This window comes from Vulpes vulpes, chromosome 4, assembly GCF_048418805.1.
Source record: "Vulpes vulpes isolate BD-2025 chromosome 4, VulVul3, whole genome shotgun sequence".
Taxonomy (NCBI): domain Eukaryota; kingdom Metazoa; phylum Chordata; class Mammalia; order Carnivora; family Canidae; genus Vulpes; species Vulpes vulpes.
The window spans coordinates 23,125,434-23,152,521 of NC_132783.1; the positions used below are offsets into that span (position 1 = coordinate 23,125,434).

At 38.9% G+C, this 27,088-nt stretch overlaps 1 protein-coding gene across 1 annotated transcript in view; it reads right to left on the reverse strand.

Annotated features, from left to right (window-relative positions):
- The window catches only part of LOC140598720 (rho GTPase-activating protein 20-like), a 55,896-nt gene extending 29,088 nt beyond the window's left edge, over nucleotides 1–26,808 (reverse strand). The window contains exons 1-5 of the mRNA XM_072757246.1: nucleotides 26,414–26,808; nucleotides 23,285–23,405; nucleotides 15,979–16,085; nucleotides 12,592–12,738; nucleotides 10,372–10,486 (exon numbers count right to left, since the gene is read on the reverse strand). The gene's annotated coding sequence lies outside the window, so the exon portion shown is untranslated. The remainder of the gene's footprint in view (nucleotides 1–10,371; nucleotides 10,487–12,591; nucleotides 12,739–15,978; nucleotides 16,086–23,284; nucleotides 23,406–26,413) is intronic.
- Nucleotides 26,809–27,088: the final 280 nt, after the last annotated feature.

Below are 27,088 nucleotides of genomic sequence, written 5' to 3' on the forward strand. Positions count from 1 at the left end.
ATTTGCTTTTTCCCATTTGGTGTAACTGGAGATTCATCTAGATGGCTGCAAGGATTCACAGTTCATTTCTTGGTGTCCCTTAGTAGTACATTATGATATGGATGTATCACAGTTTGTGTAACTACCTGTTGAAGGAGTTCGAAGTGTCTGCAGGTTTTGGCTGTCACTAATAAAGCTACTATAAACATCTGTGTACAGGTTTTTGTGTCAGTGTGAAGTCTTCACTTCTCTGGGCTAAATGCCCAGGATGGGAAGAGCCAGGTCATATGCTAGCTATTTTGTTGTTGTTGTTGTTGTTGTTGTTGTTTTTATATTTTTTTCTTAGGAACTGTCCAACTGGTTTCCAGAATGGCTGTGCCATTTCACATTCTCCCCAGTACTGTATGAGTCGTTCAGTTTCCCCCCATCCACACGAGCATTTGGTGTTGTCATTTTTTATTTTAGCTATTCTGATAGCTGTGTAGTGTGATATCTCACTGTGGATTTCACTTGCATTTCCCAAATGGTTAGTGATACTAACCATTGATTTGCCACCTGGACATCTCCTTCAGTGTCCAAGCACCTACAGGAGCCTGTTAAAAACATGTTACATGAAGACAGTGTTCCCTTTCCACTAGGAAACTGATGATTTTACAGATGATGAGGCTCCTGCGCATACAGGTTGGGCTCTGAATCCAAGCAGCCGTGACGTAACATGAAGGATTCAAATCCAGCTGACTCAGGAGGTCACGCAGCTTCCTGTGAGGACCCCCCACCCCCACTCTTCCCACATGGACAGTGTCTTTCTTTGACAACTGTGGAGGACTGAAATTTGATCCTACAGACAAAGTTTGTGGTTTCTCTTACAGGCTCCTGTAACAGGCATGTGAAAACCTATCTTTTATGCCCCACTAGACTCTAGGGACCTCAAGGAAGGAGTCTATGTCTGATTTATCATTAAATTCTCACAAACATTGACGCATCAGAGGAATCAAAAAATTCTGTATTGAACAAGTGAATGAAATAGTTTTCTGGCAGGGATGGACAGGGGAAAAGGCATGACATAAAATAGTCTTTGTCTTATTTACTTTATTCATTCAACGGATAGTGTTTGAACCTGTACTAGGAGAAAGGCACTTGATAGGTCTGGGCAACAGGGAGCCAGGCCCAAGTCTCACAAAACCAGGATTTAAGTGAGGAGGGGGGAAGACAGATATTAAACAGAGAATGCCATCAAGAACTGCCTAACACAGCCTCTGGGAAGTACTGCAGAGGAAAATTAAAGAGTGAGATGAGAAATTTAGAGAGGGACTTGACACCTGATTTCAATTATGGAGAGGAAGACTTCTTTGACGAGCTCATTTGAAATGACCTTTAAAGAATGACTTGGGACTACACAGAAGAGAGAAAGAGGAAGAAAGGGGCAAGGGAGGGAAGATACATTTGTCAGTTGAAGGGACAGAATGTGACTAACTGATGTTTCAGAAACATGGAAGACTTTGCTGGATTGGAGACACAGGCAGAAGGTACAGGAGAGTGAAATCGGCCTGTAAATTAGGTAGAGGTGAGAGCACAAGTCCTGGTAGTCCTTTTAGACTTTATTAAGGCTTCTCATCTTAAAACCAAACTAACACAGAAGTGGCATGTAGATAGTGGCCTCCAGGCTTCAAACCACTTTTATTAAATTTTTATTATTTATTTTTTTAAATAAGTTGATTTTTTATTGGTGTTCAATTTACCAACATACAGAATAACTATTTTATGTATTTGAGAGAGAGAGAGAGAGAAAGAGACAGTGCATGGGCACAAGAGGGGGAGCAGAGAAAGAAAGAGAGAGAGAGAGAGAGAGAGAGAAGCACAAATGGTGCTGAGTATGGAGTCTGACCTGGGGCTCTCTCTCATGATCCTGAGATCATAACCCTGAGCGGAAATCAAGAGTCAGAAACTTAACCAAGTAAGCCACCAGGCGCCCCTTCTCACCACTTTTAAAGGACAAGTGCTAGTCTGGCCATGCTTGACTGTATTCAGAACCATGGAGGCTCATTGGGCAACACTTTCTGGCCTCCCATCAAGCACCTGTCAAAATCTATTTCAGGTAAAAAATAATCTATTTCAGGTAAAAAAATATAGGCAGATTTCTCTCTGCACCTTCCCCAATTCTCAGAATATGTCCCATTCTCTGCGTCTCCCTTCAGAGAGGTTAGAGATTTAGAGGCCAGGAAAACTTCTCTCCTTTTAGAATCTCGTCCTGTTGATCAATTCTGATATGCATCAGACTCACTTGGGAGGCTTTTCAGGCACTCATTCTGAAACTGCCTCCCCCAGAGCTTCTGATTCATCAGATCTGGAAAAAGCTCTTTGAGTGATTCTTACATGTAACCAGGATGGTGAGTCACTGGTTTTAAGGAATTAATTGAGAAAGATACAGTTTTTGATAGCATCTTCTCCTTGTAGTAAAGCAAAGGAGAGAAAAGTTTGCCTGAGAAAGCTAAAGGGAGCTTTCTTTTACCATGTCACAGTTACCTTTGCAGTAATAAAGCTTAATTTCTTCCATAATACCATTGTGATTTATTTTAATTTGATGAATGAGCTCTAAAGAGAATAATAATGATGGGGTCTGTTTTCTTTTTTCAAGACTTTATTTATGTATTTATTCATGAGAGACACAGAATGAGAGAGAGAGAGAGAGAGGCAGAGACACAGGCAGAGGGAGAAGCAGGCTCCATGCAGGGAGCCTGACGTGGGACTCCATCCTGGGTCTCCAGGATCATGCCCTGGGCTGAAGGCAGCGCTAAACCACTGAGCCACCTGGGCTGCCCGGGTCTGTTTTCATCTATTTCACCGAACACCTATGTTTTCACCCTAAATATCAAATAGAAGAGATACTGTAAGGTGATCTTTATGCCCATAATACCGTATTATTGATCTATTGTCCATTTTTGTCAATACCATACTGTTTTGATTATTACAGCTTTGTAATATATCTTGTAATCTGGGACTGTGATACCTCCAGTTTTTTTCTTTTTCAAGATTGCTTTGGCTATTTGGGGTCTTTTGTGGTTCCATACATCCTTACGAATTACTTGTTTTAGTTCTGCGAAAAATACTATTAGTACTTTGATAGGGATTCCATCAAATCTGTAGATCATTTTGAGTATGGAACATTTTATTAATACTTGTTCTCTCATCAATAAGCATGGAATATTTTTCCATTTGTGTTGTCTTCAATTTTTTTCACCAATGTTTTATAGTTTTTCAGTGTGTATATATATATATAGGTCTTTCACTTCCTTGTTTAAGCTTATTTCTAGGTATCTTATTATTTTTGGTACAATTGTTAATGGGACTGTTTCTTAATTTCTTTTTTTGCTCTTCATTATTAGTGTATAGAAATGCAGTGGATTTCTGTATATTGGTTTGTATCCTGTGACTTTCCTGAACTCATTTATCAGTTCTAGTCCGTTTCTGGTAGAATCCTGAGGGTTTTCTACATATAGTATCATGGCACTTGCAAATAGTGAAAGTTTTACATCTTCCTTACCCATTTGGATGCCATTTATTGCTTTTTCTTGTCTGATTGCTGGGGCTAGGACTTCCAGTACTATGCTAAATAAAAGTAGTGAGAGTGGAAATCCTTGTTTTGTTCTTGACCTTGGGGAAAAGCTCTCACTTTTTCACCATTGAGTATGACATTAGCTGTAGTTTTTTCACATATGGTCTTCATTCTGTTGAGGTATGTTCCCTCTAAACCTACTTTGTTGAGTTTGTATCATGAATGGATGTTGTACTTTTAAATGCTTTTCTGCACCTATTAAAATGATCATCGTTTTTACCCTTCTCTTGTTGATGAGATGTATTATGTTAATGGATTTGTGAATATTGAATCACATTTGCATACTAAGAATAAATCCCACTTGATCATGGTAAATGACTTTTTTAATGTATTGGTGGATTTGGTTGGCTAATACTTTGTTGAGGATTTTTGCATGTATGTTAATCAGAGATATTGGCCTGTAGTTCTCTCTCTCTCTCTCTCTCTTTCTCTCTCTCTCTCTCTCTGTAGTGTCTTCATCTGGTTTTGATATCAGGGTAATGCTGCCTTCACAGAATACATAGAAGCTTTCATTCTTTGTTTTTTGACGTAGTTTGAGAAAAGTAGGTGTTAACTCTTCTTTATATGTTTGGTAAAAAAAAATTTTAAGTATTTTATTTATTTATCCATGACAGAAAAAGACAGAGGCAGAGACAGAGGCAGAAGGAGAATCAAGATCTACTCAAGGAGCCCGATGTAGGCCTCAATCCCAGGACTCTAGGATCACAACCTAAAGGCAGATGATCAACTGTTGAACCACCCAGGCGTCCCTACATGTTTGCTGAAATTTACCTATGAAGCCATCTGGTCCTGTACTTTTGTTTTCTTGGGAGTTTTTTTTATTACTGATTTGATTTCACTGCTGATAATCAGTCTTTCAAATTTTGTATTTTTTCCCAACTCAGCATTGAGACGTTATATGTTTCTAGGAATTTATCCATTTCTTCTAGGTTGCCCAATGACTTTGCATATAATTTTTTCATAATATTCTCTTAAAATCCTTTATATTTTTGTGGTATTGTTTGTTATTTCTCCTCTTTCATTTCTTTTTTAAAATAAATTTATTTTTATTGGTGTTCAATTTGCCAACATACAGAATAACACCCAGTGCTCATCCTGTCAAGTGCCCCCCTCAGTGCCCACCACCGAGTCACCCCTACCCCCCGACCACCCCCCCTTCCACCACCCCTATTCATTTCCCAGGGTTAGGAGTCTTCATGTTCTGCCTCCCTTTCTGATATTTCCTACCCATTTCTACTCCGTTCCATCCTAGTCCCTTTCACTGTTATTTATATTCCCCAAATGAATGAGACCATACAATGTTTGTCCTTCTCCAATTGACTTATTTCACTCAGCATAATACCCTCCAGTTCCATCCACGTCGAAGCAAATGGTGGGTATCTGTCATTTCTAATGGCTGAGTAGTATTCCATTGTATATATAAACCACATCTTCTTTATCCATTCATCTTTCGATGGACACCGAGGCTCCTTCCACAGTTTGGCTATTGTGGACATTGCTGCTAGAAACATTGGGGTGCAGGTGTCCCGGCATTTCATTCCATCTGCATCTTTGAGGTAAATCCCAGCAGCGCAATTGCTGGGTCGTAGGGCAGGTCTATTTTTAACTCTTTGAGGAACCTCCACACAGTTTTCCAGAGTGGCTTCACCATTTCACATTCCCACCAACAGTGTAAGAGGGTTCCCCTTTCTCCTCATCCTCTCCAACATTTGTGGTTTCCTGCCTTGTTAATTTTCCCCATTCTCACTGGTGTGAGGTGGTATCTCACTGTGGTTTTGATTGTATTTCCCTGATGGCGAGTGATGCAGAGCATTTTCTCATGTGCTTGTTGGCCATGTCTATCTCTTCCTCTGTGAGAATTCTCAGGTTGTACTACAAAGCTGTGGTCATCAAGACAGTGTGGTACTGGCACAAAAACAGACACATGGATCAATGGAACAGAATAGAGAATCTAGAAGTGGACCCTCAACTTTATGGTCAACTAATATTCGATAAAGGAGGAAAGACTATCCACTGGAAGAAAGACAGTCTCTTCAATTAATGGTGCTGGGAAAATTGGACATCCACAAGCAGAAGAATGAAACTAGACCAATCTCTTGTACCATACACAAAGATAAACTCAAAATGAATGAAAGATCTAAATGTGAGACAAGATTCCATCAAAATCCTAGAGGAGAACACAGGCAACACCCTTTTTGAACTCGGCCACAGTGGCTTCTTGCAAGATACATCCACGAAGGCAAAAGAAACAAAAGCAGAAATGAACTGTTGGGACTTCATCAAGATAAGAAGCTTTTGCACAGCAAAGGATACAGTCAACAAAACTAAAAGACAACCTACAGAGTGGGAGAAGATATTTGCAAATGACGTATCAGATAATGACAGGAAATTTGCATCAGCTCTCAATGTGGGTAGGAGACTCCTGATACTTTACAGAACGAGATCTTAGGTTTTAGACAGGCTGGGAGTAAGAGTCAGGACTGTGAAAGTCTAATGATTCCCCTCCTAATGTCCAGTGGTTCACATCTCTTTGATAGATACCAGGCTATGAATTTGTGGCTAAACATTTCCACTGCCTTCTAAGCTTGATACCCATCCTGGATCAGTATTATGAGTAATTTCTATCCTGATTCTGGCACTCTGGATTTTCTACTACCACTAATTGATCTCTATAAAGAGGGAAAAAAGGGAAGCCCAGGCCTTGGCAGTTGAGTGTTCACGCCACTACCCTTTGCTGCCCTCTACTGACCATATCTGGAAATTACTTTTAACCTTCCAGGTCCTTGTCCCAAAGCAGATAGAGATACTGCAGTGAGTGAAACCAGGCACACAAAATTTGAGATGCACCAAAAAACTAAGTAAAGAAGATATGATATTTTAATGTAATATTTTTAGAAGTCAATTTTCAAAAAATACATGATGAACAAAATACCGAAATGTACCCTAAAACAGTACTACTAGCTTATATGTACAAAGACCCTGCCATCCATTTTTCATTCAAGAAAAAGGTCTAATACCACAGTGGAAAATCATGCTACCAGCGCTGATGAACCTTTTTCATCACTCGCATATTTGGGAAAAAGACCCAGAAAATTTAGAATAAACCAAAAAAAAAAAAAAAGGTGCAAGTGGAACAGATATTATAACAGTAGACTCCTGAGAAAAACAAGAGAACGGAAAAAAAAATTAAGAAAACAAAACCAACAAACATCTTTAGAGTCAAGAAGCCAAAAAAGAGGTGGCTACAAAATAAGAACAAAGGCAGATAAATATTTCTTGTATATTAAAGGTATCATCGACCAAATTGAATAGAAAGTCTTGAAGATTGAGTTCAAGGAATCCTATTTGACCTTGACACTTGGAACATTCATCTTTCAGTTTTCCTGACCTAAGGTTACCCTTTTTTTTTCCTCAATAACTAGACCTATTTAGTCCTTCAGTAAGGAGAAAATTAATCATTGGAATAACAGAAAAGCTATTTTAATTGGTAGAATCAACATACAAACAAAGCTTGGAAGACAACAAGTGTAAAAGAGAATCTGACTAATATTAACACTGATAATATGAAATACTGGAAGTCTGAATATTAAAGCAGCAGAGAGATATGGAAGATAATGTCACAGATTTTTCTCACCTATTTATTTATATAGCAAGAAATCAATTATATACCGTGTAAAATTGATGTAACAAAATAGAGTTTAAATATACTCTTTAAAATGATAATCACCAGAAATATCAAAGCAATGTAACTGGAAAAATGTAGACATGGATGGATCAAAGAAATAAGTTTCGCATCTTCCAATAGATGCTATCTAAGGTTGATAAACAAGATAAAAGGAGAAATCAAGTATTAACACATATTTCAGGGGTACTGTGATAACCACCAGGAGAACAGAAAGTACTTAAAAACAGGGAGCTGGAAATAAGTCGGGGTACAAGTTCAGGCTGAGAATTTACTTTTCTCTTGGTATCATTCTCTACTGCTTGATTTTTAAAACATGTGTATGTATTCAATTTAAGTTTAAAAGTTAGAAGAAACAAAACCAACTCGACTTTTTGCAGCTGCAGCTCTTGGCACCACTTCCTTCCCATCTGCAATCTCTCTCCTCACACCAGTAGTCCAATCCTATGGAGGCAGGAAGGAATAAGAGACTAGAAAAGTTCCTGTCCTGGGGATCCCTGGGTGGTGCAGCGGTTTAGCGCCTGCCATTGGCCCTGGGCATGATCCTGGAGACCTGGGATCGAGTCCCACGTCGGGCTCCCAGTGCACGGAGCCTGCTTCTCCCTCTGCCTGTGTCTGCCTCTCTCTCTCTCTCTCTCTCTCTCTCTCATAAATAAATAAAAATTTTTAAAAAGCTTCTAAAAAAAGTTTCTGTCCTGAATTTAAGTTTTTTGGAATATTTTTGTTTTGTGCTTGGGTTCTATCTTTTCAATGTGCAACTCTTTGGAATACTAACTTTTGACTACTTTAATCTGTGATATCTAGATCCTCTTTAAAGTTTTGCTAAACTTTGTTATCCTTCTTTTACTTCTTGACAAAAGACTAATCTTGACTCATTGCCTCTTACTGTGATCACAGTATTTTATTTTCTTAGAATCTTGATTCTGTCCAACTACTGCTTTGCCTGGCCCAACTCAACCTGCCTAGGTAGGAATGAAACATCTATGGAAGAGAGATGACAATTATCATTTTCAGAAAAAATAAAACTTCATATACTAGTAAAACATAGCACTAAGGGAGTAGGGTGATGTTCTTTATCCCATTCCTCATGCATTTTAAGAGGAGAGTGTACTTCCCTGTCCTAGAGAGAACAGACTTGGGAGAATGTGGGAGGAGAAATTCTCTCTAGACTTGTGGTCTCACAATCTTGTACCAAAGTAGCCAAAACATGAGACACAAGACACAAGGAAATGAAGAAACCAGAATACCTATCTACATTTTTGAAGAAGGCAATAATGTCTCAAATGTCACTCTCTGAGAGAAAGTAGGTAATATATATGGGAGACCACTGCACACATCACCAAAACAAAACAACAGCAAAAGCAAAGGAATACCTATATTAAACATGGGGAAGCACAACTATTGATGGGCACTTTCTGCTCAGTCATACAGATTCACAGGCCATGGATTCAGTGCTGGTGCAGCTGGCTGGCTTGCCACCGGACCTAGACCAGGTCCTCGCTGTCTCCAGCATAGGTGCTACTAAGTTATCTGCTGTGCTCCGATAGCAGTATCAGATGCCATTACATAGTCACTTAATTGGGGTACCACAGTTTTGTTTGTGACAACTTCTATAGTGGACAGTTTCTTTTGTGACTGCTGACCCCTTGGAGACTAGAACTAATTAGAGATTTGAAGCAACTTTGAAGAGGCTGAAGAAGCTATACTCATTCCTGTGAAATCCCAGGACACAGCTGCAGCTATAGGAACCTCGGCTCTAAGTAAAAGCCTCTGGCTTACACTGAGCCAATTGTATAAAATGGAGAGTGAGAGCATTTGGACTTTAAATAAAAGCTCCATGAGCTTTTCCTTGCAAGGGGATTTAGTTTGTGGGGAAGTTGAGTAACAAAAATCAGTTTCATATTGTTCAAATTTGGGACATTTTCATATTGATATAGTTCTCTGTATTCATTTCATAAAATCTGGTGAGCTATTTTGGACACCATGACTGGGCATAATTAGTGATAAGAAATAGAATTAGAGAGTGAACTTTCAGCTTAGTACTATCTGACTCATGGTGCTAGTCTTTTATGGGCAAAAAGCAAAATGCCCTTCAAGAAGTCCCAGAAGGACTCTGTGTAGGGAGAAGCAGACATGGGGTCTGTGTGAGCACAGCAGCACTGTGAGCATGCACCACTCGGCTGAGAGGGACAGCTGCCTGGTCCCCTTCTGATGCCTGAGTACAAAGGGTTATGACATTGTTTCTCAGCCTTCCATCATGCGTACACCGCCTTCATGACTTTTCTACAAATACATGTTTTTAAGTATTCAGCATGGACTTTACAATCTTTGCTCAGGGTAATATGTGTTAAAACATGTTAGGAAAAAAAAAACAGGTATCTTTCTGACTACAGATGAAAATGCATACATAATTAATAAAACTGAAAAAAAAATGCCTGGGAGTATGCCTACTTAAAACAACTCACATGATGCCAGTGGAATCCACAATGTAATATATTTAAAAAATTAAAAAGCTGGCAAGCATTAGGAGGGATGCGTGTTATTCCCCTCTTCAGGATTCGACTCCAATCCTGATGACACAACATGGTGTTGGAGAAGAGATTTGGGGTCGCTCTCTTCACTTTCTCACACCATCCCAAGCAACGTAGAGCAGACCTTTTTAAGACCTATAGAAGCTGTGTAGAGCTTTTGTACTTAAAGAGTTTCTTGGTCCCCTATTGGAGTGGGCTTGAGTGAGGACAACTGCAGTTGTCTGGCCATCCCATGGCTTGTTTATGGAGATGCAGTAGCAAACCCTGTTTTTGCATGACGTCTAAGCCTCTACCCAGCTTTACTAGGGAACCCTATAATTTGGATGATAACATACATTTCAATTGCCTGCTGTGTCCCCTTTCTCGAACTGGTTCCAACCCGTAAAGAAGCCCAAATTCCAACACAGCATGTAGTTACATAAACAAGTGAAAGAATGAGAGAAGAAAACATTGATGGAAGAAAATGCATGCTGCTATTATACAGCAAAAATACTATGTATATATAAACATTTAATGATAGCTTATTTTGAAAAAGTGTTTTTTAAAAAATGAATGCAACTCAATACTCAAATAGTGTTGAGTTCTCCTTCCCCAACTTGCAGGTACAGTCATGTAGTATTCCAGTCTTTCTGGCTGAGTCCCTGCAGCTGGAGCAGGGCACCTTCCGCTGTTGCCGAGTTTCTGAAAAACAATGAGAAAGAATATTGGTTTAGGGTCAGGCCTGGGGCTAGATCCTGGATGTCTGAAGTTCAGCAAATTACCTGGCCTTCCTGAGTCTCAGGTTTTATACGTGTAAAATGGGAATAACCCCTCTAGATTTGCTGTGAGGATTAAGTAATAATGCATGTGAGTCAGTGACACTGCCGTTCAGAAAGAAATTCAGATCCATGTCTAGGTATCCACTGGGTATGTCCATAACTAGATAGTTTTGGAAGAGGTTTGAGATCTTTCCCTTGCATGGATAGTGGAGTATGTGTGGTCGTGCCTATAATCAGAGGCTTTTGTTAGCACAGATAAAATGCCAAAACAATAAAGATTTTGATGTCATGTGTTCCTTTGTGCAAACAAGCTTGCCTAGCAAAATGGTGCAGATAAACACAGATGAATGGAATTTATACAAATAAATGAAAATTATGTTTCTCTAGTATAAAAATAGATCAAATGGTAAGAGCACAAAAATAGGTGAAATGGTAACATAAACTGACTTTTGTAATCAGAGGGTCAACTCTTGACATTTTCCTCTCTAAGCTTTTTCTGATAGTTTTGTTGCTAAGGCTACCATGTTTTTGCCAGATTGGAAGAGGACTGTCAACTCTAATGAAGATTAAGTAGATTTCCCAACGAGATTTTTTAAAAATAAACATCAGTTAATGCTGCTGGCTTTCAAAGCCATATTCATGAAGAATGGAAAGATCTTTAAAGAGTTGCTCTTAGAGACTCCTAAATCTGGGAAATGAACAAGGGGTAGTGGAAGGGGAGGTGGGTGGGGGGATGGGGTGACTAGGTGATGGGCACTGAGGGGGACACTTGAAGGCATGAGGACTGGGTGTTATGCTCTATGTTGGCAAATTGAACTCCAGTAAAAAATAAATAAAAAATAAATAAAAAACAAAGATCTGCTCTAAGAAGGTGTAACTAATAAAATTTGAAATTTAGCAGCATTTCTATTCCATAGTTATTCCAACACACAAGTTTTTATCATGGTTACATTGTACAAAAATAACTTAAAACAGAGCTTTACATATTTAATAAAAAGATGAAGATATTATTATTTACAACTTTAGCCAAAAATTAATTCCCTAAAGAGTAAAAGGTTATTTAATGAACAATTCTTTTGACTGGTTGGGAAAGTGTTGCACAACGGTTCACAAATTCACACTTGATTTATTCTTCGAACGATATAGATAACTTACAGGATTCAGTCCTCTGTCTTTTGGTTCCTGCCATTAATTGGTTAAAGTCATCCGAGGACAGTGTAATTACAACGCTCCCAAAGAAACCTGGAGTTTTGTAAATACAGTAAATGGAAAGTAATGTGTTATGGACATTCAATTGCTAAAAGGATGTAAAAGGGTAGGAGCCATTAGGAAAGGTGAATACACACTTCTCTTGATGTGCTTGCTGAGGAGCCAAATGAGCTTCTTGATCATGGACAGAAGAGACCACCTAAAGTTTAAAAAATGTAGAGCTGTTTGTGTGTCCATTGATCCTGCAATTCTACTTGTGCACTAAAGCAGGAAAATTAAATGAAAAATTACCTAGCCAATACACGTGCTGTGTTTTCTTCCTCTGATGTCTTTATATCTTTGTAGCCAGAAATCCCAATGTTAATTTCGAATAGGAAAGGCTGAATACTAAAGTTAAAAGTTCACCTTAATTTGAATATTGTAGCATTAGTGACATCTGATGGAAAACGAGTTACAGGGTAGCATTATTTAGGTATCCTGATCTTTCTATCACTTTCATCAGATTTTCGCACAGCCCTCTCCCCACGTCCATGGGAAGAGTGTACTTTCTGGCCCCATTGAAGTTTGGCTTAGCCTTAAGACTTACCTGCATCAGTGGAATATGGGCAAAAATGTCAGTGTGAAAGTTCTGAAGATAAGCTTTAGGAGTCCTGGTGAGCCATTGCCCCTTCAATAATAGAAGGAGACACGTGCCCTGCAGATTTGCAGGGGCAAAGAAGAAGACAAGCACTCCAGATAACCCACAGACTACACGGGAAAAAATTGTTATTCTATGGTTGTTTGTGCAAAAGCCAATTAATACATGAGACTATTACACACCTCTGTGTGAATTCCCATGGAAGCTTGACTCCTCTCTCCAATTGATGACACTGGGAGAAGATTCCTGGAGACGTGTGGTTCAGTCCCTTCTGGGGCTCTATTTCAGACCCGGATAGGCCCAGTCGGAACATGTTTCCATTCCTCTACCTATGGTAAGCAAAACTGAGTCAAGAGTCCAGGGCAGGCCCATTAGGCTCTCTTAGAATCTTGGGTTCACTGTATAACATGGTGTGGAAGTCATGTAGGGCTTTTTTTTTTTCTTCCAAACATTTATTTAAATTTTAATTAACATATAGTGTAATATTGGTTTCAGGAGTATAATTTAGTGATTCATCACTTACATATAATACCCACTGTTCATAGGTCATTTGCAATTCTTACATCTGTTGATTTAAATATCTTCCTCTTAAGGTGGACTTCAAGGTATAGGAAAAGAGGGCAGGACAAGTTTAGATGGAGCCATAGGCTAAAGCTTTTCCGGTTGAGCTTTGCCAATAAACCTTGTAGCTTGGCTCCCACTCAACTCTAATATATGTACTAGTAGGAGTCAGTAGTGGTATAAGCCACGAAGTATAAGTGGTAATATTAGGACTTTTTAATTTGGCGAATAAAAACAACTGACAGAAATTTAAGTATTATCCGTGATCTATTAAGAAAGTTGCTACTGGTGAATATTTTTCAGGGAATGACCACATTATTTCTGGTTATTTAGCAGAGGCATTTAGTGTTTCCTAAAGCAGTTACTGCTTTCTAAAAAGAATTTCAAACTTTTGTCCCAAAAGTAGGACCAGATTTTTTAACTCTTCATATTTTTACTGAACTTCCAGTTCTGCTTTCCGTCTCAACCTAATGTTTCATGTTTAGAGGTTACAAACAGCACAGAATTTAAATGCTTTAATCTTACTAGTGTCCACTTTGTAACATACCTCATGTTTGGAAAACCAGACTCTTGACCACACCTTAATTCAACATCATTTTCCTTTCTGCAGAACTGCTTTTCTTATTCAGGAAAAGGACATATGTGGGTGGACCTCAATTAGATAGCTTCAACAATTCTCCAGGCAATGGGCTTTCACAATAGCATTCACTATACCTGTCATCAAATACTGGCACTTATTTGTCTTGCAATGAGAGAATTGCCTTTTATTCTTAACAAGCAGGCAACTGGATCAAAGAGATTAGATTACTCAGGTGAAAAAACAAATACATAATGAGATAAACCTGTGTAGTAACTGCCTGGAAGCTTGCCATCTATTTTCCTCTCCATATCTCAAGCTTCAGAAAGACCAAGACTTTGTTTCATTCATCCTAATACTTGGAACTTTAACAGGTGCTCACTTTGTCATTTCTGAATGAGTGATACAGGCTATGTGTTTTTACTTTATAGTGAAGGTTAATGAGTTAATTCATATAAAAAGCTTAGAACGGTGTCTGATACTAAGCACTTAATTACAAAACAAGGTAACATTTAGAATAGAGATTAGAAAAGATGTCAGAAGTTTGCCTTAAACTGACCCTTAAAAAATAAGGAAAACTAGGCTGGCAATAAAGCTAAGAGGATAGAAAAGTTCTCCAGTCCACTATATGCTAAAATGAATTAATTCCAAATGACATGTATTATTTTATACAGAGAATGATGCTTATTTTAAGTCTAAGGTTATAAGATTAAAGGGATATAATCAAAGCTTGTTCGTTAAATTGAAAGTACCTCCAGATTTATTCAAGTTGGTATCCTTAGGCCTCAGTAGGCACAAGATATTATTTGCTATACTGAATCCATTCTATTATATGTGTTAATACCACACCAATATAAACATATTTAAGACAAATTTTAAACATACATATTTAACTTTATTTCATCATCATTTAAAGCTTGATTTTATAAAACAAAAAAATTAAGAGTTCTGTATCACAGGAATTTAAACAGTGGCAATACACATAGCTTTGTAGGTTCGAGTTCTACAACAAATCAAAATCAAATAATTGGAAGTGTTTTCAATATGGAAAATATACAAATGAAATAAATGGCAGAGACCTATTATGAGCAATGTTTCATTACTTGCAGGTTGTCATTAGATAATTTCAGAATCTAAACAAAGACTCTCAATATTCATACTTCTGTTGCTGTATTTTACATTTAATATCTCCCTACCTATAATCCAGAGGCAAAGTCCTTGACCAAAAGGTCTGATTTAAGAAGGCATTTAGTTTTATGGCAAAAGTTATCCATCTACAGTTACCACTTTCAAGGAATTGACAACAATGCTGATGTGATCTGCTAGTTCCCTTTTGAACAATGTGCAATAATTTATGCCAACCCTGTATCAAGTCATACAGGTAACAAAAAATGGGACAATTATGCACAGTTCAATAGATGTATAATGTTAAGTTTCCCCAGTCTAAAAATTAACCAGTGATACAAAATTTATCAACTATAGTTGACTTGGTTTCAGGAAAACCGCATCTGAGAACTACAAGTACATCACTGTCCTAATCTCATCCTCAGTCACTGGTCGGAATTTTATAGGCCACCATGCTATTTACTTTGTGGATAGTAGTAGTAAATGAATGAAGACAGACTTCCTCAGAATTGGTAATAAACTGTGGTCCCGACTCTTCCCATTATTCAAGTACAACCAAATCTTTGTATAAATAAGTAGGTCAAATGAACCTAAATTGGGGATAAGATCATTAAAGTACAATTAGTTTTTGAAAGGTACAACTATCCTTCCTCTCTCCCTCACATGTGAGCCACCTATCATGTCAGAAAAGCTAGTTTGGCTTGATCTCTAATCAGTTATATTAGCTAATTGCTTTTCTTCAATGGAAATTTTAGTACAGAAAATACTGTACTCCTTTTTACTTAATGAAAAACTCGATTGTTTTTTTTTCTTCAAAGAGAAAAGCCATTAAAGATATTTGCAGAAAGTATATAATTGATCACGAGACAGCATGAATCTAAGCCAGAGAAAAAGAACATCTTGGTTTTGTGACCGCTGTATCCCAATGCCCAGAACCATGGAAGGCATACAGTAGGCATTTAGGGTATATCTGATGAATGAAGGAGTAACTAAGCCAGAAAAGAAAGACACAGTTATACCTGTCTAAGTCTTAATTATATACAAGGAAATGTGTATAAAATAAAAGTAATGGAAGAAATTACGTCAAAATATTCAGGAGTACTGAATGAAAACTTTCATTCTTTCCCTATTCGGCACTTGTAAATAAAACACAACCAGCATCGCTTTAGATTCATGACGTTTTTCTCACTTATATACCATGACATGGATAATTAAGAAAAAACTCAACAAAACTGTTAATTCTTAAAGTAATAGCTTAATCTTTCCACAACAAATCTGAACCATCATGAAGTCATATAATACTTACAAGAGACTTCCAACAGCGGCAGAAACGTCACGGTAGCTGTGATCTGTCGGATTACGGAGAGGATCTCATCCTGGATGGCCTTCTGAGACTTTCCTCTGGGTGTGCTACTGAAGAAACCAAATGAGTTGATTCATTTTAAGTTTTAACAAGTTATTTAAAACACTGGTAAGATTATTTGTTTGATTAAATGCTTCAAAACTCAAATTAAGGAATGCATTCAAAAGGAGTTTTTAAAAAACAATTATAATTTCACTTATTATTCCAGTGATTAAGGCTGATCTTAGTATCAGGTCATTAAATAACAGATGACCAGAAAACCTGCCAAGTGCTTCAAGTCAGGAAACATTCAGCATATTGTAAAATAAAGATAACAATTAGTATCTAAGATCTTTAATTGGCATAATCATTTTGGCATTTTTAGGAATACATAAATGTCTAATTCTGTAGTGCTTCAAAGAAGATGTTATATCAAGTTGTTTTTATTATTAAACATTTTCCAGGGGAGGGGCAAGATGGCGGAAGAGTAGGGTCCCCAAATCACCTGTCCCCACCAATTACCTAGATAATCTTGAAATCATCCTGAAAATCTATGAATTCGGCCTGAGATTTAAAGAGAGAACAGCTGGAATGCTACAGTGAGAAGAGTTCGCACTTCTATCAAGGTAGGAAGACTGCGAAAAAAGAAATAAAGAAACAAAAGGCATCCAAGGGGGAGGGGCCATGCAAGGAGCCAGGCGAAGGCCAGGGCGAGTGTCCCCAGGACAGGAGAGCCCAGGCCCAGAGAAGCAGGAGCTTCACCAATCTTCCTGGGCAGAAAGGCCTCGCAGGGAGTTGGAGCAGGACCCCAGAAAGGCGGGGATGCCCGCAGGCTCCATGGGACACTAACAGAGCAACTGCGCCCCGGGGAGAGTGTGCTGAGCTCCCTAAAGGGCTGCAGCGCAGACACGGCTGGACCCGGGAGCAGCTCACAGGGTCTAGGGCCACAGTTCTGCAGAGAGGCGGCTGTGTGGTGGGAGCACAAATCCAACAGCACAGGCCCAGGAGCACAGGGCGCCAGGGACACAGCCCAGGATCCGGCCTCCTCCCGGGACAGGCAGAGGCCAGGCGGGTCCAGGATGGGAAGGACGCTCTTGCCCCAAGCTGAGCAGATCAGCGGCCCCGACCCCGGAGCATCCAGGCCCCAGCAGATGGAGAGCTCCGTAGTAACTGCAGGAGCTGACTCCAGAGCTCCAGAGCAGGCCGCTGCCACTGCAGGTGTTTCTTCTGTGGCCTCAAGGGGTAAACGAGCCCCTCTGAGCCCTGCACCAGGCAGGGGGTAGAGCACCTCCCCCAAGCGCTAACACCTGAAAATCAGCACAACAAGCCCGTCCCCTAGAGACCAACTAGATGGACAACTTCCAGGGGAAGTCAAGGGACTTAAAGTATACAGAATCAGAAGATACTCCCCTGTGTTTTTTGTTTGTTTGTTTGTTTTTGTTTTTTGTTTTTTGTTTTTTTTTGTTTTTGTTTTTGTTTTTTGTTTTTTGTTTTTTGTTTTTTTTTGCTTTTTGAATTTTATTTGTTTCCCTTGGCCTTTTTTTCCCTTCTTTTTCTTTCTCTTTTTCCTCTTTTTTTCTTCCTTTTTTCGTTTTTCTTTTTCTCTTTTCTTTCCTCCTTTCTCTCTTCTCAATTTCTCCTTTTCCCAATTCACCTTGTTTTTGGCCACTCTGCACTGAGCAAAATGACTAGAAGGAAAACCTCACCTCAAAAGAAAGAATCAGAAACAGTCCTCTCTCCCAAAGAGTTACAAAATCTGGATTAGAATTCAATGTCAGAAAGCCAATTCAGAAGCACTATTATACAGCTACTGGTGGCTCTAGAAAAAAGCATAAATGACTCAAGAGACTTCATGACTGCAGAATTTAGAACTAATCAGGGAGAAATTAAAAATCAATTGAATGAGATGCAATCCAAACTAGAAGTCCTCACAACGAGGGTTCATGAGCTGGAAGAATGAGTGGGTGACATAGAAGACAACAAAGAGGGAAACAGAGGAAAAAAGAGACAAACAATTAAAAGACCATGAAGATAGATAAACGGAAATAAACGACAGCCTGAGGAAGAAAAACCTACGTATAATTGGGGTTCCCGAGGGCGCCGAAAGGGACAGAGGGTCAGAATACGTATTTTAACCAATCATAGCTGAAAACTTTCCTAATCTGGGAAGGGAAACAGGCATTCAAATCCAGGAGATAGAGAGATAGAGAGATCTCCCCCTAAAATCAATAAAAACAGTTCAACACCTCGACACTTAATAGTTAAGCTTGCAAATTCCAAAGATAAAGAGAAGATCCTTAAAGCATCAAGAGACAAGAAATCCCTGACTATTATGGGGAAGAGTATTAGGGTTACAGCAGACCTCTCTACAGACACCTGGAAGGCCAGAAACGGCTGGCAGGATATATTCAGGGTCCTAAATGAGAAGAACATGCAACCAAGAATACTTTATCCGGCAAGGATCTCATTCAGAATAGAAGGAGAGATAAAGAGCTTCCAAGACAGGCAGGCGCTGAGAGAATATGTGACTTCCAAACCAGCTCTGCAAGAAATTTTAAGGGGGACTCTTAAAATTCCCCTTTAAGGAGAAGTTCAGTGGAACAATCCACAAAACAAGGACTGAATAGATATCATGATGACACTAAACTCCTATCTTTCAATAGTAACTCTGAACGTGAATGGGCTTAATGACCCCATCAAAAGGCACAGGGTTTCAGACTGGATAAAAAAGCAGGACCCATCTATTTGCTGTCTACAAGAGACTCAGACAGAAAGACACCTACAACCTGAAAATAAAAGGTTGGAGAACCATATACTACTCAAAGGGTCCTCAAAAGAAAGCAGGGGTAGCCATCCTTATATCAGAAAAACTAAAGTTTTTCCCAAAGACGGTAGTGAGAGTTGAAGAGGGACACTATATCATACTTAAAGGATCTATCCAAGAAGAGGACTTAACAATCCTCAATATATATGCCCCGAATGTGGGAGCTGACAAAACTATCAATCAATTAATAACATAAATTAAGACATATTTAGATAATAATATACTTGGTGACTTCGATTTAAGGCTTTCTCCACTGGATAGGTCATCTAAGCACAACATCTCCAAAGAACCAAGAGCTTTAAATGATACACTGGACCAGATGGATTTCACAGATATCTACAGAACTTTACATCCAAACTCAACTGAATACACATTCTTCTCAAGTGCACATGGAACTTTCTCCAGAATAGACCACATACTGGGTCACAAATCGGGTCTGAACCGATACCAAAAGATTGGGATCATCCCCTGTATATTCTCAGACCATAATGCCTTGAAATTAGAACTAAATCACAACAAGAAGTTTGGAAGGACCTCAAACACGTGGAGGTTAAGGACTATCCTGCTAAAAGATGAAAAGGTCAACCAGGAAATTAAGGAAGAATTAAAAAGATTCATGGAACCTAATGAGAATAAAGATACAATCGTTCAAAATCTTTGGGATGCAGCAAAAGCAGTCCTGAGGGGGAAATACATCACAATACAAGCATCCATTCAAAAACTGGAAGGAATTCAAATACAAAAGCTAACCTTACACATAAAGGAGCTAGAGAAAAAACAGCGAATAGATCCTACACCCAGCAGAAGAGAGTTAATAAAGATTCGAGCAGAACTCAATGAAATTGAGAACAAAAGAACTGTGGAACAGATCAACAAAACCAGGAGTTGGTTCTATGAAAGAATTAATTAAGATAGATAAACTATTAGCCAGACCTATTAAAAAGAAGAGAGAGAAGACTCAAATTAATAAAATCATGAATGAGAAAGGAGAGATCACTACCAACACCAAGGAATTAGAAACGATTTTAAAAACATATTATGAACAGCTATACGCCAATAAATTAGGCAAACTGGAACAAATGGACGCATTCCTGAAAGCCACAAACTACCAAAACCGAAACAAGAAGAAATAGAAAACCTAAACAGGCCAATAACCAGGGAGGAAATTGAAGCAGTCATCAAAAACCTCCAAAGACACAAAAGTCCAGGGCCAGATGGCTTCCCAGGGGAATTCTATCAAACGTTTAAAGAAGAAACCATACCTATTCTACTAAAGCTGTTTGATAGAAAGAGATGGAGTACTTCCAAATTCGTTCTATGTGGCCAGCATCACCTTAATTCCAAAAGCAGACAAAGATCCCACCAAAAAGGAGAGTTCCAGACCAATATCCGTGATGAACATGGAAGCAAAAATTCTCAACAAGATACTAGCCAATAGGATCCAACAACACATTAAGAAAATTATTCGCCATGACCAAGTAGGATTTTTCCCCGGGACAGAAGGCTGATTCAACACTCATAAAACAATCAATGTGATTCATCATATCAGCAAGAGAAAAACCAAGAACCGTATGATCCTCTCATTAGATGCAGAGAAAGCATTTGACAAAATACAGCGTCTATTCCTGATCAAAACTCTTCAGAGTGTAGGAATAGAGGAAACAGTCCTCAACATCTTAAAAGCCATCTACGAAAAGCCCACAGCAAATATAATTCTCAATGGGGAAGCACCGGGAGCCTTTCGCCTAAGATCAGGAACAAGACAGGGATGTCCACTCTCACCACTGCTATTCAACATAGTACTGGAAGTCCTAGCCTCAGCAGTCAGACAACAAAAAGGCATTAAAGACATTCAAATTGGCAAAGAAGAAGTGAAACTCTCCCTCTTTGCCGATGACATGATACTCTACGTAGAAACACCAAAAGCCTCCACCCAAAGATTGCTAGAACGCATACAGCAATTTGGCAGTGTGGCAGGATACAAAATCAATGCCCAGAATTCAGTGGCATTTCTATACACTAACAATGAGACTGAATAAAGAGAAATTAAGGAGTCAAACCCATTTACAATTGCACCCAAAAGCATAAGATACCTAGGAAGAAACCTAACCAAAGAGGCAAAAGATCTATACCCTAACAACTATAGAACACTTCTGAAAGAAATTGAGGAAGACACAAAGGGATGGAAAAATAGTCCATGCTCATGGATTGGCAGAATTAATATTGTGAAAATGTCAATGGTACCCAGGGCAATTTACACGTTTAATGCAATCCCTATCAAAATACCATGGACATTCTTCAGAGAGTTAGAATAAATTATATTAAGATTTGTGTGGAATCAGAAAAGACCTCATATAGCCAGGGGAATTTTAAAAAAGAAAACCATAGCGGGGGGCATCACAATGCCAGATTTCAGTTTGTACTACAAAGCTGTGGTCATCAGGACAGTGTGATACCGGCACAAAAACAGACACATAGATCAATGGAACAGAATAGAGAACCCAGAAGTGGACCCTGAACTTTTTGGTCAACTAATATTCAATAAAGGAGGAAAGACTATCCATTGGAAGAAAGCCAGTCTCTTCAGTAAATGGTGTTGGGAAAATTGGACATCCACATGCAGAAGAATGAAACTAGACCACTCTCTTGCACCACACACAAAGATAAACTCAAAATGGATGAAAGATCTAAATGTGAGACAAGACTCCATCAAAATCCTAGAGGAGAACACAGGCAACACCCTTTTGAACTCGGCCACAGTAACACCTTGCAAGATACATCCAGGAAGGCAAAAGAAACAAAAGCAAAAATGAACTATTGGGACTTCATCAAGATAAGAAGCTTTTGCACAGCAAAGGATACAGTCAACAAAACTAAAAGACAAGCTACAGATGGGAGAAAATATTTGCAAATGACGTATCAGATAAAGGGCTAGCATCCAAGATCTGCAAAGAACTTCTTAAACTCAACACCAAAGAAACAAACAATCCAATCATGAAATGGGCAAAAGACATGAACAGAAATCTCACAGAGGAAGACATGGACATGGCCAACATGAACATGAGAAAATGCTCCGCATCACTTGCCATCAGGGAAGTACAAATCAAAACCACCATGAGATACCACCTCACACCAGTGAGAATGGGGAAATTTAACAAGGCAGGAAACCACAAATATTGGAGAGGATGTGGAGAAAAGGGAACCCTCTTACACTGTTGGTGGGAATGTGAACTGGTGCATCCACTCTGGAAAAGTGTGTGGAGGTTCCTCAAAGAGTTAAATATAGAGCTGCCCTATGACCCAGCAATTGCACTGCTGGGATTTACCCCATAAATTCAGATGCAATGAAATGCCGGGACACCTGCACCCCAATGTTTCTAGCAGCGATATCCACAATAGCTAAACTGTGGAAGGAGCCTTGGTGTCCATCGAAAGATGAATGGATAAAGATGTGGTTTATGTATACAATGGAATATTACTCCGCCAATAGAAATGACAAACACCCACCATTTGCTTCAACGTGGATTGAAGTGGAGGGTATTATGCTGAGTGAAGGTAAGTCAATCGGAGAAGGACAAACATTATATGTTCTCATTCATTTGGGGAATATAGATAAGAGTGAAAGGGAATATAAGGGAAGGGTCAATAAATGTGTGGGAAATATCAGAAAGGGAGACAGAACTTACTTACTCCTAACTCTGGGAAACGAACTAGGGGCGGTGGAATGGGAGGAGGGCGGGGTGGGCGTGACTGGATGGTGGGCACTGAGGGGGGCACTTGACGGTATGAGCACTGGGTGTTATTCTGTATGTTGGTAAATTGAACACCAATAAAAATAAATTATTTAAAATAATAAAATAAACATTTTCTAAAATAGACCAAAGGCTTCAGGAACAAAGTACATTTCATTATGAGAGAGAGTTCTGAGTTTACAGGTAAGCATGCCTTGGACAATGCTAAGAATTAGCATATAATGAGGGGGCATTTCCCATCCAGAGGATCTAAGAACTTCAGTTCAGAGTGTCTTAGGAAGTTCATAGCATTAAATGAAATACAGTAGAGCTGCATATCAAGCTAGGAGAACGTCTAGGATAATACTTCATGGTTAAAAGTACCTTGACACAATCCATTAAATGGGCCACCTAATACATCCTAATACACCTAATACATAGCATACATATAGCACCATAAATACTAACGGTTGAAATTCATGGATTTTAGACTAAGGGCAGTTATGTTAAAAGTACACTATACAAGTCCATAATAGGCATGACTCTTTTGTGAGCACAGTTTGTGAGTCTTATTCTTCTCCACAGGAGATCTAACATAATTACAAACAAACTACCTTATACGAAACTAGTTCAATTTGGTTAGAACTCATTTAGTCAAGAAAACAAGTTTTGGGAAAAAAATCATGAAAATGGAAGCAGTTTAATTCATACTTACCTGTCATCTTTTGCAGTCTTGTCGCACTCAATGTCAACCTGCCACCTTTCAAGGACTTCACTGCTTTCATTATTTGAGATGAATACCACCAGCTTCTGAACTGAACACTTGTATAACCAATCTGCAATACAGAACAAGGCATCTGTTTTGGTTCACTGCATTACAAAGTAACTCTTCCCAGGTCTCACTTTCTACCCTTAGCAAATCCTACCACTGGTATTTTGGAACTCCTCCAACCTGTACAGAAAACTTGCCTCACGATAACCTAGCTCCCGTTTTCCAATTCTCAGTATCCATAGCAGATGTAGTTAGTACTGAATGCTAAGCACAGAGTAGTGAACATGCAGTATACTGTAATCCAAGGTAAATTGCAGAAGATGAGCATTAATCTAATCACTGCAGCAATGAATGTAAATTTTTAATTGTAATAAGTGCCAAGAAGGTGCAGTATGTGATCCAATGAGAGAATATAGGAAAATTTGACTCAGGGAATTCTCACTGGACTTCAGTTCTACAAGTAAATACAATTAAATATGCAAAAGGTTACAGAAAAGGGTACAGGTCTAAAATACTGGAAAGCAAAAAGTATCTGACCAGAGGATTGAAAGGGTAATACAGATACAGTTAAGAAAGGGAGAATGAACAAGGTCGGTTTGTGCAAGATACATAGGGGTCAGACCACACAAGGTCACATGGGCTAAACTAAAGAACTTATACTTCAAGTACCAGGGAAGTCATTACTGTGTCTGAAGCAGGGTGTGATGTGATTAAACTTATATTTCAGAACTATCCTTTTGGCTGTGATGTGTGGAAAGTAGAGTGGAAGTAAAGAGAGGATCTAGGGATGCTAATTGATTAGTAATTCAAGCAAGAGGTACTGAAGGCTTATAGAAGGATAAATTGGGAGAGATGGATCAGTATAGGTAGAGTGAAGAGATTTCGTGGTTAAAATTGTTAAGATTTATTGGATACTTATGAGACTAAGGAAGAGGAAATACTCAGGGATAGTTCCCAACTTTCTGGTTTATACCACTGGTTGGAAGGTTGATCCATTCATTGAGAGAAAGAGAATGGGAATGAGACATGATGCTTACAATTTTATAAGGTTCTATTTTTCTTCTTTTTTAAAGATTTTATTTATTTATTCATGACAGAGAGAGAGAGAGGCATAGAGAGAGAGGCAGAGACACAGGCAAAGGGAGAAGCAGGCTCCATGCAGGGAGCCTGATGTGGGACTCGATCCCAGGTCTCCAGGATCATGCCCTGGGCTGAAGGCAGTGCTAAACTGCTGAGCCACCCGGGCTGCCCTAAGGTTTTATTTCTAAGTAATCTCCACACCCAATGTGGGGCTGGAACTTACAACCCAAGATCAAGAGTTGCATGCTCTACTGACTGAGCCAGCCAGGACCCCCTTAAATTTAGTTTTCAAGTATCACTAGGATAGCCACATGTGGATATCAAGGGAGCCACTTACTATATGAGCAAAGAGAAGACTTGGGTTGGATGTATGTTTGTGAGTCAACTACACAAAGATTGTTAGTAAAGTTATGTATGTGTCAGAAGTCATCTTAGAGATTATAATAAGGGGACCTCATAATGAGCCCTGAATTAATCTTGGAACTGGGGATAATATACTCAAGAATACACAGTTGTTTTCTTTCAAGAGACAAAAACAATCTTGTAATATTTAGGACTTGTGGGCCCCCTAGGTCTCTTGCGTAGTCTTTTAAAAACTAGCCTTTCAAAATCTGAAAACACTCAGTTTGCAGGTAGTACAAAAATAGGCCACTTGTTGGATATGTGCCCTCAGGCTTGCCGACCCCTCGACAAAAAACAACCTTTTCTCAATTTTGGTCTGAAAAGGAAGAGATTGGGTAGTCACTTAAAGATCTGGGGTGGGTGGAAATCTTTTTCTTTTAAAACTGAAGACAAATGAAACCAATGAAAATATCTCAAAAGAAAGAAGTCAGAAATACCAGAGAAGAACTAGGGTAGAGTCCTTAAGAAGGCTAGAGGGATGGGGATTCAAAGAGATTGAACAATTTGCCTCTAAGAAGAGCAATTCCCCCATTCTAACTAAAATAAAAGGGACAAATTAAATAGGAAGGTGTACATACAACCGAGGTGAAATGTCATCAGTGTAGTCTTAAAGGAGACAACCTAAAAGCCAGTAACTTAGGCAGGGTTTGCTTCTTCATCAAATTAAGGTGACATAGATTCTTAGTTACTTCTATGTTGCAGGCTAAGTAATCTGAGTATCGCCCTGGGTGATTTAGCCCTGAAGATGATAAAAATATAATTAATAGAATTTTAAAAATAAAGCCTCTTGAAACAATATATATATATATATATGACTTAGGAATAAAAAAAAAATACTATAATGTTTTTTTGGGTTTTTTTTGGAACTAGCTTTGGAAGGTCAAATGAGGAGCCAGGGAGAAACATCCTATAACACAGAAAAATTAGAAGTGAGAATCCTAAGTAGAGAAAAACATGGGGGAAAAAGAGACAGAATAGATGGAGAACAAGTATTCAGGAATTTCTTGAGCTACGGAAAAACAAGGAGTGTTCAGATAGAAACGGCTAACTTACAGGCAGGATTTTAACAAAGACAAATGAAGAAAGTAAGACATTAAAAAACTTTATTGGGTACTCTATTAGTAGTATTTTTTTAAGTTTAGTTCCCAGGCTGGATCCAATTTCATTTTCTTTTATCTTAAAATAATGACGGTTTTAAACTCCAGGCAGCTATAGAAAATATGTCATGTAAAAATATATAGTGGATTTCTCTCCAACAATAAACATCATCATAGTTATGTAAAATTCCAACTTGTTCCACCTGGCTACACGAACTGCAAAAATCACTTCAAAAAGAGTTGATAGAGATTGTTTTGTGAAGCCAGATCAGATTCCTAACATCAACGTATTTAACCCACTCAAAATGTGGTAGGGAAGAGTGGAGTTTCTTTCACTTTATTATTTGCTTCCTTCCGATGGAGAATCGCTTTATTTGAGATTGCAGTGTTTTACACCTCTTTGTATAGAGCTGAAAAATGAACACCAAGATGCCAGAAAGTACGGGTCCAAGAAGGCCTGCGAAACTCAAATTGGTTTTCAACAATTAAATACCTTTCACTTGTTCCACTACATTACTGAGTTACTTTATGAGCTCAGGATCTGTTGTTATAAGCAAGGTGAATGCGTATTTCTGCACTCTGGTAGAGGTTTCAGGTGGATATATGCCACGCTGATATAAAATGCTGTTGACGCCAAATGCTGAAAACAAAAGGAATGTTAAAGTTATTTCCACTTTGTAACTCTGGAAAATAAAACCTATTTAGATGTGGCTGCGGTTTCATTCATGGCATCAAACTGAAAAAGCCTAATGTGCGTTTGTGGGTGTCTCGCTGAAAGCAGAGTAGGTGAAAAGTGCCACTGAAAATCCTTAAAAATGTTGCTTCTAAATCAAAAGAACACGATACGTGCTTTTATGCGGAAATAAAAATGCCAAACTGCATTAACCTAGCGTCAAAGTAGAACTACAGGCTCACGGTAATGCAAGCCCCAATTCAGGTTATGTGATCACAGGGTGTCCAAATAGGCTTTTGCGTCTGGATTAGCAATTGACTGATTAACCGGTCCAATTCTCCAGAGCAAGCCTCTCCCTCACTTTTCCCTCCTCTTCTCCTGCCAGAGTCTATCAGAGGGTGCAAACATGGCCTGGTCCAGGACAGAGTTTCCTAAATCCAGTCCATCGCCCTCAGTGCCGGAATCAAAGCTTGGTGGATGGGCTGTGCAAAATGT